Source organism: Rattus norvegicus, chromosome 8 (genome assembly GCF_021556685.1).
Source record: "Rattus norvegicus strain SHRSP/BbbUtx chromosome 8, alternate assembly SHRSP_T2T, whole genome shotgun sequence".
Taxonomy (NCBI): domain Eukaryota; kingdom Metazoa; phylum Chordata; class Mammalia; order Rodentia; family Muridae; genus Rattus; species Rattus norvegicus.
In genome coordinates this window covers 36,658,076-36,670,983 of record NC_141541.1, presented here as the reverse complement: position 1 = coordinate 36,670,983, position 12,908 = coordinate 36,658,076, and the positions used below count along the sequence as shown (strand labels likewise).

General features: G+C 43.1%; 2 pseudogenes across 1 annotated transcript; one reads left to right on the top strand and one right to left on the bottom strand.

Moving 5' to 3' along the window:
* Nucleotides 7,405-11,143, top strand: Cct6a-ps7 (chaperonin containing Tcp1, subunit 6A (zeta 1), pseudogene 7; annotated as a pseudogene).
* On the bottom strand, nucleotides 8,626-10,250 carry Ldhal1 (lactate dehydrogenase A like 1; annotated as a pseudogene). Its single transcript, XR_015627579.1, has one exon. The product of XR_015627579.1 is annotated as a lactate dehydrogenase A like 1 (transcript).

The following is a 12,908-nucleotide window of genomic DNA, read 5'->3' as shown; positions in this document are numbered from 1 at the left end:
TTGTTTGTTTGCTTTATTTGTTTTTATGTTTTCCAAGAGAGGAGTTCTCTTACCTCCTTTCCAGCCCTGGTAGCCCTGGAATTAGCTCTATAGACCGAGCTGGCCTTTAACTCCCAGAGATCCACCTGCCTCTACCTGCAGAGTGCTGGGATTAAAGGTATGTACCACCATGGGCCCCTGGACAGAGGGGAATGTTTTTGTTTCTAAATGATGTTTGATTGAAGACTTCAGGAAAACCAGAAAGTAATTGTGGGAAGGCTCAGATTTTTTTTTTAAAAAATTACTTCTTTTTATTTAATGTGTATCAATATTTTGCCTGCATGTATGCGTGTGTGAGGGTGTCGGATCCCCTGGAACTGCAGATATAGATAAAGTCTGAGCTGCCATCTGGGTGCTAGGAACCCAGGCCCAAAAGGGTCAATTGTACATGAAAAAGCAACATGGGACCATGGACGGAGAGGAACGTTTTGTTTTTAAGTGGGACTGAAGTGATGTTTGATTGAACACTTCAGGGAAAAAAGTAATTGCATGAGGGCTCAGATGTGAGGTGCAAAGGTGCTGGGAGGGTCTGACAATACCCCATTCAGTCTCATTTCTCCAGGGTCAGCAAGGGAGTAATAAAGAATACTGGGGGAGAGGTATCATTCCGAGAAAGAAGAAAACAGTGGTAATACACCTAATTATGTAAGAAAGCTCCATTAGCTCTCTTGGGAAAATGACTTATAGGATGCCTATCACTTGTGGTTTTTTTTTTTTATTATTTTTAATCAGGGAACACCTTGTAGACAACACTGACAGCCTGGTCGTATGGACTGTTATCTAGTAGTGGGTTTCATTGTTAAATGTTCAGTGAATGATTCTGTGACAGGGAGTTGTACATGTTGGCTTTGACGTTGTAATCCTCCTGCCTCGGTCTTCGGAGTGCTAGGATTGCAGGCTCCCACATCCAGCTGTCCCATGGCTTTAGTTTGCTTGTCGCCGATGACTAGTGATGCTGAATCTTTCCGAGCCTTGTTTGCCACTCCTGCTGCTTTATTTGTTTTGTTTTGTTTCTTTTGAGACATGTCCATTCAGCTCCTTTGCCTAAATAGATCAAAATACTAACTGTTTGAGCTCAAAGCCACAGTATTGTTAGAAGTAAATGTTGATGAAGAAAAGTCTTTATTGAAGTCAATAAAGTAGAAACAAAGAGAACAACACAAAGAATCAACCAAGAGCTGGTTCTTTGAAACAAACCAAACCAAAAACAAACAAACAAACAAACAAATAAACAAGAACTCAAAAATTCCAACAAGATAGGAAAACCCTTATTCAACCAAACCAAAAGGAAGAGAGACAGCATCCAAATTAAGAAAATCAGAAATGAAAAGGGAAACATGACGACAGAAACCGGGAAAATCCAAACATTCATTAGTTCTTACGTCAAAGGCCTGTTCTCCACAAAATTGGAAAACCCAAACGAAGTGGAGAGTTTTCTTGACAGATACAACTTACCAAAGTTAAATCAAGACCAGGTAAGCAGTTTAAATAGGCCTATAACCCCTAAGAAAATAGAAGCAGTCATTAACTCTCCCAACCAAAAAAAGCCCAGGGCCAGATGCTTAGCACAGAATTCTACCAAACATTCAAAGAAGAAATAATATCAATCCTCTCCAAATTAGTCCACAAAATAGAAGCAGAAGAAAGGATTCTGGGAGACAGTGAGGCACAGCAGATTCACCCCATCACAGAAGACCACCATCATATGAAACTGAGGTAACCACATGGCATGATTTAGAATAGAATGAATAGGTAAAGTTATGAGCTAGTTGGGGAACAAGCAAAGTTTTTGGTCTAGGCATTTATTTACGAAATAATAGGCCTCAGTCATTATTTCTGGGAACAAAGTGGACAGGTGTGAAAACATGAGGTTACAGGTAGATTTAAAAATAACGATGTAGGGCTGGAGAGATGGCTCAGCCGTTAAAGGCTAGGCTCACAACCAAAAATAACGATGTATAGAACTAAACAATTCTCAACCTAGGAATCTCTTCTAAGGGCCAAGAAGCCCTTAAAGAAATATTTAATGTCCTTAGTCATCAGGGAAATGCAAATGACTCTGAGATTCTATCTTATACCCATCAGGATGGATAAGATCAAAAATTCAAGTGACAGCACATGCTGGCAAGGATGTGGAGTAAGGGGAATACTTCTTCATTGCTGGTAATAGCGCAAATTTGTACAAGCACTTTGGAAATCAATTTGGTAGTTTCTCAGAATACTGGGGATAGTTCTACCTCAAGACCACTCCTGTGCAGACACCCATAATATGTTCTACCATACCACAAGTACAATTATTTAACTATGTTCTAGCAGCCACATTTGTATTAGCCAGAAGCTGGGACCAACCTAGATGTCCCTCAACCCAAGAATGGATAAAGAAAATATGGTAAGTTTACTCAATGGAATATTACTTGCCTATTAACAACAAATATATTATGAAATTTTCAGGCAAATTGATATAATGAGAAAATACCATACTGAGTGGTTACTCAGACCCAGTAACGTGCATGGTATGTTCTCACTTATAAGTGGATATTAGCCATAAAGTAAGGATAAACATGCTACAATCCAGACTCAAAGAAGCTAATAACCGGGAGGGCCCAAGGGTAAATCCTTGAATCTCACTCAGAAGGAAATATAAAATAGACATCAGGTGGATGGAGGAAGGGAACTAGGTAGGAGAGGGGAAAGAAATGAGGTTGGAGATCAGGTGTAGGGAGAGTGGAGGAGGGAAGAGGGCTGGGAGAGAGAACAGGAATCTGTTGTGGGGGGCATCTCTGGGAGGAGCTGGAGACCTGGGATAGGGCAAGCTCCTGGGAGTCTATGGGGTGACCCTAGCTGAGACTCCTAGCAGCTGCGTGTATGGAGACTGAAGTGGCCATCTCCTGTAGCCAGACAGGACTTCCAGTGGAGGGAGAAGGTCACCAACCCTAAATTTTTCATGCCTCCAAGATGTTCAGGGGCAAAGAAGAAGCAGAGATTGAGGGAATGGCCAACCAATGACTGGCCCACCTGGGAGAGAACCAACCCCTGACACTATTAATGATACTCTGCTATGCTTGCAGACAGGAGCCCAGCATTCTGTCTTCTGAGAGGTTTTATCCAGCAGCAGATGGAAACAGATGTAGAGACCCACAGCCAAACATTAGACAGAGCCCTGGGAGTCTTATGAAAGCATTGGGGGAAGGATTGAGGAGGTGAGAGGAGTCAAGGATACCACAAGAAGACCCACAGAGCCCACAAATCTGGATGTATGGGGACTCAGAGTCTAAACCACAAACAAAAGGACGTGCATTAGCTGGACTTAGGCTTCCTACACATTTGGGTGTTTTGCTGGCCCCTACACATTTTAAAAGAAGCTTGCTAATTTGTCCAGAGGAATCAATGGGAACTAAAATGGGAATTATAGTGAACTATAGGTCAATTTGAATATTGGAATCTCAATATTAGAATCTCTGTCTCTTCATTGGATTGCTTAATTTACTCATATTGAAGGTTCTGATTGACATGAATCTACACTTATCATCAAAAGATTCTCTGTTTCTGTCAAATAGCATTGCTAGTCTTGATGCCTTTAATAAAGCCAACCTATTAATGACTGCCACCACTTCCTTGTTGATCTTCAGGCCAAGTGCTGTGGTGCAATGGGCAGACCTGACTGGTGAACAACAATATCACCATCCACTTTCAGAGTCCTTAACCATTTTAAATTTGTTCCCATGTCAGTCACTCAGTGTTGCCTTTTATTGCCAATGTTAGTACTGGATTTGGACACTTAAGGGACAAGACAATTAAACAGAAGAAAAAAAATGATACATTAAGCTGTTGTCTTTGTTAAGTTAGAGTTTTAGTGCTATGAAGAGACACCGTGACCACAGCAACTCTTATAAAGAACAACATTCAGTTGGGGCTGGCTTACAGCTTCAGAGGTCTACTCCACTATCATCACGCCAAGAAGCATGGAAACGTAGAGACAGACGTGGTGCTAAAGAAGGAGCTGAGAGTTCTTCATCGTGATCTTCAGGCAGCAGAAGGAGATGTGTGCCTCACTGGATGTAGCTTGAGCCTGCCTAAACCATGATACACTTCCTCCAACGGGGACACAACTCCTAATAGTGGTACTCTTTATGAGTCAGGCATTCAAACACAGGAATCTATGTAGGCCAGCCCTAACTACCACAGCTTTTCCCCAATACTACTACTACTACTACTACTACCTCCTACTACTACTACTACTACTACTGCTACTACTACTACTACTACTACTACTACTACTACTACTACCTACTACTACTACTACCTCCTCCTCCTCCTCCTCCTACTACTACTACTGCTACTACTACTACTACTACTACTACCTACTACTACTACTACCTACTACTACTACTACTACTACTACCTACTACTACTACTACCTACTACTACTACTATTACTACCTACTACTACTACTACTACTACCTACTACTACTACTACCTACTACTACTACTATTACTACCTACTACTACTACTACCTACTACTACTACTACCTACTACTACTACTACCTACTACTACTACTACTACTACTACTACCTACTACTACTACTACTACCTACTACTACTACTACTACCTACTACTACTACTGCTGCTGCTGCTGCTGCTGCTACTACTACTACTACCTACTACTACTACTACTACTACTACTGCTACTACTACTACTACTACTACCTACTACTACTACTACTGCTACTACTGCTACTACTACTACTACTACTGTCTCACTATGTAGCTCATTATACGGAATTACTTTGCCTTGGTCCTGTGCTTCATTGTAGGACCTTAAGAATATTCTTTTCCAACATTGCTCTTGTGGACGATCCAAGTTCAGTCCTAAGCATCCACATCAGGTGGATTACAATCACCTGTAACTTCAGCTCTTGGGGGCATCTGCATTTATGTAAACATATGACTTTAATATACACACTTCAAAAATAAAAATAAATATTAAAAATCTAATGTCTCAAAGGTTTTGTCTTCTTCTTCCTCCCTACCCCCCCCCTTCTTCTTCAACTCCCCTGCCTCAGTGACTTTCTTGTTTATTAACTCTGGTCAAGGATAATACTCCACTGACCATAGTAAGGGTCTGATATTGGTCCTCGGGGAGTCATGGATTCTGTTGCCTAACAAATAGTCATTTGGGAAGTCAATTGTCCGGCACACTTTCTTCCTTTCTTCTGACCACAAGCACCAGGTGATTACTCATCCGTTTTCAAGAATTTCCTGGCACATAAATCGCTCTACCAACAAATGCAATAAAAATCATTGCTCCTTTATAGAAATGGTTTCTGAGGTCAGCACTTGGTATTTTCTCAAGCGGGCTTCTCGTAGCTGGCACAGCCTGAGATCTTGTCACAGCCAGTCTGTGGTTTAGTTTGGACCTTGATCCTGCTCCCAACGGTCACTCATAGCTTCTACTTGGAACCTACTTCTCCGAGCTCTGTTGCAAATGTGTTTTCTTAGTTTGGGTTTTATTGCTATGAAGAACACCATGATTAGAACAGCTCTTATAAAGGAAAACATTTAATTGGGGCTGTTTTACAGTCTCAGAGGCTTAGTCCATTATCACTGTGGCGGAAAGCATGGCGGGGTGCAGGCAGACATGGTGCTGGAGAAGACGCTGAGGGTTCTACATCTTGATTGGTAGGCAACAGAAAGAAACTGTGTTACACCGGGTGCAGCTTAAGCATAGTAGACCTCCACACCTGCCCCAGCAACGATACACTTCCTCTAACAAGGCCACACTTCCTAACAGTGCTACCCACTAAGTCCAAGCACTCAAACACACGAGTGGATGGGGGTGCATTCCTATTCAAACCACCACAGGAGTGAATTCTTTTGAGAGGAGATTAGGATTTCTCTCTTTTATGGCCCAGGTTTTCCCCTCTAGGTGAATTCTCTGGGTCAGTAGTCTAGTGCTCTTTTGGGTGAGGGCTGACTACAGCAAGCTTTGTTTCACTAGAGTACTCAGTGGAGGGGTAAGGGCAGCTTCCAGGGCTCCTCCCAGTTTGCTTCTTTTTTTTTTTTTTTTTGGTTCTTTTTTTTTCCGGAGCTGGGGACCGAACCCAGGGCCTTGTGCTTCCTAGGTAAGCGCTCTACCACTGAGCTAAATCCCCAGCCCCCAGTTTGCTTCTTTTGGCACGGATCCACCACTGCATTGGCCATCGCTAAGGTGACAGAGCTCCAGTCTTTTCCATATGCAAAGCCCAAGGTTGTACCTTCCCTTTATAAGTGAACTGAGCAGCAGAAGGGAGCAATCTCTTTAGTGATTTCCCACCTAACTAGAAGTGATAGAGACAGGAAAGAAAACACTGATGTCCTGGCCCTGCAGGAAGGAGAACCTTCCTCCTGGAGATGGAGCGGAGGGGGGGGGGAGGGCGCTGGGGGGGGCTGGGGGGGGAGCAGATCCTGTGCGCTCGTCTGTGTCAGCTGGAGCAGAGTTGGTACAGAGTCATGAGAGAGGGCATCCTGCCAGAGTTGTTAGGGTCAGAGCATGGGCCCTGGCAGCTAACAAGCTAGGCTTGTCCTCCCATCCTCAATAGGACAATTAAAGAAGCAAATAATGGTGAGAAGCAGAGAAAGGAGATTCGTTTACTCTGTGTGGCCACATTAGGAAGAGAAAGAGATAAAGGGGCTCAATGGCCCCAAATCCATCTTTAGAGTCCTAATATGAGGCTTAGGTTTAAGTAGAGGGCACTAGATAAGTTATGCACAAATACACAGACCTGGTCAAGGTCCAGTCCTGCCCACTGACTCGTCCTTGTCTTGGATCCAGTCTCTCCTGCCGGCACTCTGACATGTTGACAGAACTGTGAAGTCTCTTTCAGGTAGTCAGATTTGTCCCCTGGCTGCATCCAGCTTTTGCTTCTCCAAGCAAGAGACTCCTGGTGAAAATTCTAATTTCTTTTGATCCTGTGGTTGTAATTTTCTGCCAAAGGAAGGAGCTTTAGAATGATCTCCTCCTCTCCTGTTAGGATGATTAAAAGGAGCTGGCTGTGTTTGAACCACACCTAACCATCGGCACTAGATTCTCTCTAGCTGCTGCTTCTTCATGCATCCTTGGGATCATTTCTAGGAAACGTAAAAGGATTTTTTTTATCTAATAATAGTTTGTATGGAGAGCTGGGCAGGGCTGCTTGCTGTGATCTACGACAAACATACAATTGTGGATACAAAACTCAGAGTGAAAACTTCTTTGCTTCGTATTTTCTTCTAAGAGATGTTCACTTTGGCCTCCATTGTGTATTGCTACCTGCCCAATAATCGGGTTTTTTTTTCCATTTTCATTTATTGAAAGTAAGAAAACACGTTGTTCTCGGCCTCTCCCTGAGCTAGACCAGCCATGGCGGCGGTGAAGACCCTAAATCCCAAAGCCGAGGTGGCCTGCGTGCAGGCAGCGCTGGCGGTGAACATCTGCCTGGCACGGGGCCTGCAGGATGTTCTGAGGACCAACTTGGGGCCTAAAGGCACCATGAAGATGCTTGTATCTGGTGCTGGAGACATCAAACTTACTAAAGATGGCAATGTGCTACTTCATGAAATGCAAATTCAACACCCAACAGCCTCTTTGATAGCAAAAGTGGCTACAGCGGAGGATGACATAACCGGCGATGGCACTACATCCAATGTCCTCATCATCGGAGAGCTGCTCAAACAAGCAGACCTCTACATTTCTTTTTTTTTTTTTTTTTTTTTTTTTGGAGCTGGGGACCGAACCCAGGGCCTTGCGCTTCCTAGGCAAGCACCCTACCACTGAGCTAAATCCCCAACCCCGGACCTCTACATTTCTGAAGGTCTTCATCCCAGAATAATAACTGAAGGTTTTGAAGCTGCAAAGGAAAAGGCACTCCAGTTTTTGGAACAAGTCAAAGTAAGCAAAGAGATGGACAGAGAAACACTCATCGATGTGGCCAGGACATCTCTGCGGACTAAAGTTCATGCTGAGCTTGCAGATGTCTTGACAGAGGCTGTGGTGGACTCCATTTTGGCCATTAGGAAAAAAGATGAGCCCATTGACCTCTTCATGGTTGAGATCATGGAGATGAAGCATAAATCTGAAACTGATACAAGCTTAATCAGAGGGCTTGTTTTGGATCATGGGGCGCGGCATCCTGATATGAAGAAAAGAGTAGAAAATGCCTACATCCTCACATGTAACGTGTCCTTGGAGTATGAGAAGACAGAAGTGAATTCTGTTTTTTTTTTTTTTTTAACAAGAGTGCAGAAGAGAGAGAGAAACTAGTAAAGGCTGAAAGAAAATTCATTGAAGATAGAGTTAAAAAATCGTATAACTGAAGAAGAAAGTCTGTGGTGATTCAGATAAAGGATTTGTCGTTATTAATCAAAAGGGGATTGACCCCTTCTCTTTAGATGCTCTTGGAAAGAAGGTATCGTAGCTCTGCACAGAGCCAAGAGGAGAAACATGGAAAGGCTGACTCCTGCTTGTGGTGGGATAGCTCTGAACTCCTTTGATGACCTGAATCCTGACTGTTTGGGACATGCAGGGCTTTTCTATGAGTATACATTGGGTGAGGAGAAGTTCACCTTTTTTTTTTTTCACTGTTCAAGGTTTATTTGGTGTTTTCCTTGGCATGACACTTGAGTGGTTGGTTCCGTCCTCCATATGCAGATCTTACATTTCACATAATATTGCAATGTACACTACAGACACATATAATACAGAAAATATCCTGTAGAACATTTATGCACAAGATATGCACAAGATATGCACGATGGACTTACACACTGGAGCCAGCTTATAACTAACTGGGAACTCATGGCCTAGGCATGTTTGGTGAGGGTGCGAAGCACAGCAATGCAGCAGGCTCACAGGCTAATCAAAGCCTGCATGCAGTTGGCAGTGTGTCTTGGAGACAGTGGGATTGTCACACTAACCAGGTTACCACTACACAAGTACCACTTAGCAGGGTAGAGCTGTGGAACTGAGATTTTCCCCAGACCACCTCAACACAACTGGACCAACTGGACTAACCACAGCTCAGCTCAGGTCTCCATAGAAACCCTGCTGCAGCCTGGACAGTGAAGGGCTAGGACACTGGGAAGACTTTAGAACTGCAGCTCCTTCTGGATTCCCCAGAGGGTATCTGCACTCTTCTTCAGGCGGGCCTCCTCGTCAGGAGTCAGTGTCACCTTCACAACATCTGAGATTCCATTTTGTCCCAGGATACATGGGACGCTGAGGAAGACATCCTCCTTGATTCCATAGAGACTCTTAATCATGGTGGAAATGGGATGCACCCGCCTAAGGTTCTTCATTATGCTCTCGGCCAAGTCTGCCACGGAGAGGCCAATGGCCCAGGATGTGTAACCTTTCAGCTTGATCACTTCGTATGCACTGTCAACCACCTGCTTGTGCACATCCTTCCACTGCTCCTTGTCTGCATCCGTGCCCAGCTGTGGGTTCAGAGACTTCAGGGAGACGCCGGCGACGTTCACACCACTCCACGCAGGCACACTGGAGTCGCCATGCTCTCCCAGGACCCACCCGTGACAGCTCAGTGGATGAACTCCCAGCCTTTCTCCCATCAGGTAACGGAACCGAGCCGAATCCAGATTGCAACCACTTCCAATAACTCTGTTTTTGGGGAAGCCGCTGATCTTCCAAGCCACGTAGGTCAAGATATCCACTGGGTTTGAGACGATGAGCAGTTTGCACTGTGGACTGTATTTCACAACATTTGGAATGATGAACTTGAAGATGTTCACGTTTCGCTGGACCAAATTGAGCTGGCTCTCTCCCTCTTGCTGACGGGCCCCCGAGGTGATAATGACCAGCTTGGAGTTTGCAGTCACACTATAATCTTTGCTGGAGACAATTTTTGGTGTCTTAAGGAAAAGGCTGCCATGCTGAAGATCCATCATCTCTCCCTTTAGCTTATCTTCTATGACATCAACAAGGGCAAGCTCATCAGCCAAGTCCTTCATTAAGATACTGATGGCACAAGCCATGCCAACAGCACCAACCCCAACAACTGTAATCTTGTTCTGGGGGACCTGTTCTTCCTTAAGAAGATTCACAATCAGCTGTTCCTTGAGGGCTGCCATCTTGGACTTTGAATCTTTTGGGACCGCTTAGTGCACGATGGGGGACGACGGGCGAGCAGCAGCAGTAGCGTGCGCGAGATGGGCGACAGTGGCTCCAGCACCGAGAAGTTCACCTTTATTGAGAAATATAACAATCCCCGTTCTGTCACTTTACTGGTTAAAGGACCAAACAAGCACACGCTGACTCAGATCAAGGATGTAATCAGAGATGGCTTGAGGGCTGTCAAAAATGCTATTGATGATGGCTGTGTTGTCCCGGGTGCAGGTGCAGCTGAAGTGGCACTGCAGAGGCTCTGATTAAATACAAGCCCATTGTGAAGGGCAGGACTCAGCTTGGGGTCCAGGCATTTGCAGACACCTTGCTCATCATTCCCAAGGTTCTTGCGCAGAACTCTGGTTTTGACCTTCAGGAAACATTAGTTAAAGCTGAACATTCAGAATCCGGTCAGCTTGTGGGTGTGGATCTGAACACAGGTGAGCCAATGGTGGCCGCAGAAATGGGTGTGTGGGATAACTACTGTGTGAAGAAGCAGCTGCTTCACTCCTGTACTGTGATCACCACCAACATTCTCCTGGTTGACGAGATCATGAGAGCTGGGATATCCTCTCTGAAGGGCTGAAGCCTGCCTGGGATGCTACAGAATTTTGGGGGTGATGTTTTATTTTTGTCCAAGCTTCAAGTGATTTGGAAAAGAATTTTCTCTTCCTGATTGGAGAAAAGGAACAGGACATTTGGCACCTACTCAAATTATAATACTGTAAATTTTATTTAATTTTTTTTTTTGCATTGAGTGAGCACACTTAGAGCAGGTCTTCTTAAATCCACTGAACAAGATGTTTTTGTTACAGTGATACAAAATTACATAATAAGCATTGTTGTCTACCTTGTTCCTCAAGTGTTCTTTGAAATTTTGTAATGGTTTGCTCCTAAATAAGGCATGGTGATACCTGCCTGTAAGCCTAGCACTTTGGAAATAAAGTCAGAAGTTCTGCACCAACTCAGGCTACAGGAGAAAAAAAAAAAGAAAGTAAGAAAACAAACAGAAATCTAAGTAGTAGTAATAGTAGTAGTAGTAGTAGTAACAACAACAACAACAACAACAATAATAATAAATGAAATAAGATAAATCAACAAAAATCAGAATATGAGAAAACAACCAAACAAGAAAAGGAGCCAAAGAAGCACAAAAGACACATATCAATGCGGAGACAACCCCCAAATTGGAAGCCTTATTATATACACAAAAGGACCTATAGGGTGGAAAAACTAAAATAAACAATTGTCTGAACTTAACATTATAAGACAAAGAACCCCAAAAGATCCTGTTGAGTTCAATTTGTGTGGATGATCTACTGCTGGCAACAGGGCTTCTCCTTAATGCTGAGGGCCAAGCCCAGCTGTTCTCCTTTCTTGGTTCCCTCTTGAAGGAAAGTGGACGGGGATGAGCATAGGCATGGGCAAGACTTAGTCTTTCTAGATATTTAAGGTTGCTGTTTAGTAATAAAACATGTACTTATCTTAAGTCTAAGTCACATTGCTATGATAGCTCACCTGCTTGAGTTCTCTTTGGGACAGAAACTGCAGTCTCTGGCATTTAGCACCTCATCCTACGACAGCAGGGATTAAGAAAAGGATTAATTGGTAGAACCTTCCCTCTTGTCCAGATGTCTCTTACTTGTCAGCTTAGGGGAAGTTTGGAGCAATAAACTTCTATTGAACCAGAAGAAAAGAATCATGCTCACAAACTGAAAAACTTTTACACAAGCAAATATGGATTAACCACGCATAGATTTATATACAGAATCACTCATACACATTCATACATCTCCATTAAATCAGTTGGGCCCAGCTTTCATACTATCTCATAATTACAGACTTACACACATATATCCATACTTACATATGTATATAGAGAAAAAGACCAAGCCCAAGTGCAGAAAGAACTCACTCATTCTGGATGAAAAATGAGCCACAATCTTTATTGCATACAGAAAGAAAAAGCTTCCATCCTTTTATTGCTAAATGAATTAAAACTAAATCTGTAAGAAGAAAGCTTTGTCCTCTTTTGTAAGACTAAGCCTATCTTGCTGCTAAGAAAGGACCTGTTCTGTCCTATGGTAAGGAGAAGCTTGCCTGCTCCTTCTGCTCTCTAAAGCGTCATTTTCCCTCTTTCTCTGCATTCTGCATAGAGCTCTCTTAATATTTTAAGTTGCCGTATAGTTTCTAACTTATTCCACTCTGCATTCTCCTTCTATCTTGCTTTCTCCTCCTGCTCTGATGTAACAATGCTCCGCTCCCAATGCCTTACTCTCAATGCTTTCCCTCCAATGTATATCCTCAAATGTGATCTTTCCTAGTCTTGTGTACCTTTTCTAGGAGAATATATCACATGTTTTTTCCAAGAATTCCATTTTTTTAAACAAAAGTTCACTGGAAGTTCAAACATAAATTGAATAAGAAGTTTATAACAGAGAATGTTTACATGCATATCCATTAAGAGTAATTAACTAGCAAAACAGTCATCATCTATTACCAGTCCCACAGGTAAAACCATAACTTTTGTGACTAAGTTATTAGTGAAGTTTTGTGTAGATAAACCCAGTCAATATTTTATCTTCTGCCCTTTCACCTATAGTAAACCCTCAGTTCCCTTTTTATGACCGTTGGTTAATGGTTTTACAACCTCTTGGAATGTGCTCTAAGTTGCAAATGCCTGGCTACTATCTCTATCTCAGAAGCAATTAACTCAGGACACCTGACAA